Genomic DNA, 1,910 nt, shown 5'->3' on the forward strand with positions numbered 1-1,910 from the left:
GCTGTTTATATTTTTAAGTGACTAAAGGAACGTGACTCTGATCTAACTCTAGCTCTGATTTCACCCTAGTTCGACCAGTTTTACACAGCTACAATATCTGGATCAAACCAAAAGGGCATGGCATGGGGTGGTTTTTTAGGGTAGGAAGAAAAATCCATCTGGTTCAGTTCCAAACTGGGAGAAAGGCCTTGGAAATAATATGGAGGCTCTATTGGAAAGAAAGTTTATTGGTGAGCAGAACCACAGCATGCAGTTCTGGGACAGCTGACAAATTAGCTTGATGAGTGCAAGGATTTTGATACAGCTTGCAGTATTTTGTAAGTTTGAATTTTACTTTGTGCGCTTTTATTATTTGATGGGTTTTACCTGTTTTGCAAAGACTCATGATGGGTCTTAATTATCAGCTTCCTTGGTCCTAATCCTGTCAAGCATGTGTAATTGATTTTATCCTCTTGTCTATTGCTTCTAGCCTATTTTTTTAATGGACCACTATTGTTTCTACTTTTCTCAATGAATGGGGTTAAGGTCATGTCCTGTCCTTAATTCCATCACCTGGAGGTGAAGGTGTTCTGTTTGTGGATAGGCTGGCCATGTTTTACTATGCAGGAAATTGGGGCTGCTTTCTGCCTCTAAGACCACGTTCTAGACCAGGGGTGTCAAACTCACAGCCCGCGGGCTGGATGCGTCACATGCTGGCCATGCCCACCCCCTTTTATCGAAGGGGGGGGAAGTTGCGATATGTCATGTGATGACATGACGTGATTTTGACACCCCTGTTCTAGAATATTAAAATACCCACTTTACTACTGGAGTGTGTGCTGCTTGCTATTGTGGTGGTGGGGGGGGGGACCCCGGTCTTAGAAGAATAAAATATTTTGGGGAATATTAAAAGAGGAAGAATATTATATTTTCCCAAAGGACAAATGGGAAAACATGCTCCTAGAGCAGGGGTGTCAAACTCATGATGACACGTTATCATCACATGACTTATCGCAACTTAGGACCAAGGTGGCCGTAGCCAGCACACAGTGGTGGGTTTCAAAAATTGTTCGAACCTACTCTGTGAGTGTGGCCTCCTTTGTGGGAGTGGCTTGCCGCCCATGTGACCGGATGGGAGTGGCTTGCCACCCATGTGACGGAATATGAAGATGCCAACGACACTTGTCAGAACCACCTTAAATTACCTCGCACACAGCACTGGCATGCATAAGAATATGATGTAAACTTGTTTTTTAAAAGGCATCTTTGGTTTGCGTTAAAACAACTTCAACACACGGAATGTTCTGATTGCACCATAAACGCAGTAGTCATCCTTACCTTTCACAGAGGCACTGAGTTTTATAAATAGGAGCATGATAGTGTAGAATAATCATATCCAAGGACCAGTGGTGGGTTTCAAAAAGTTTTGGAACCTCTTCTGTAGGTGTGGCCTGCTTTCCGGGTCCACTGGTGGAACCTCTTCTAACCGGTTCGGTAGATTTGACGAACCGGTTCTACCGAATAGGTGCGAACTGGTAGGAACCCACCTCTGCCAGCACATGACCCATCCAGCCCGCGAGCCACAAGTTTGCTACCCCTGCTCTAGAAAGTGTTCATACCTTTCATACCCACGACACTTTATACCAGGGGTTGCCAACCCCTGGCCTGTCGCCCGTTCAGAACTGGGTCAAAAAAAGCAGTGGTTGAGTGTGCACACATGCAACTTCATTTGTGCGAGCAGCAGTTGACCACCTGCAGAAAGCTCCATTTGTGTGAGCGGCATGAGGGGCATGTCCACTGCTTGTGCAAATGGAGCTGTGAGTGCTTGCATATGCTCACCCACCACTCACACAGAACCATCCCCTTCCCCCCGCCCTCCACCAGTACACAAAACTGGAAAGTTGGGGGCCACTGCTTTGTACAATAAATAA

Source organism: Thamnophis sirtalis, unplaced genomic scaffold (assembly GCF_051295495.1).
Source record: "Thamnophis sirtalis isolate CommonGarterSnake01/CBP01778 unplaced genomic scaffold, rThaSir2_p1.2 scaffold_1, whole genome shotgun sequence".
Taxonomy (NCBI): Eukaryota; Metazoa; Chordata; class Lepidosauria; order Squamata; family Natricidae; genus Thamnophis; species Thamnophis sirtalis.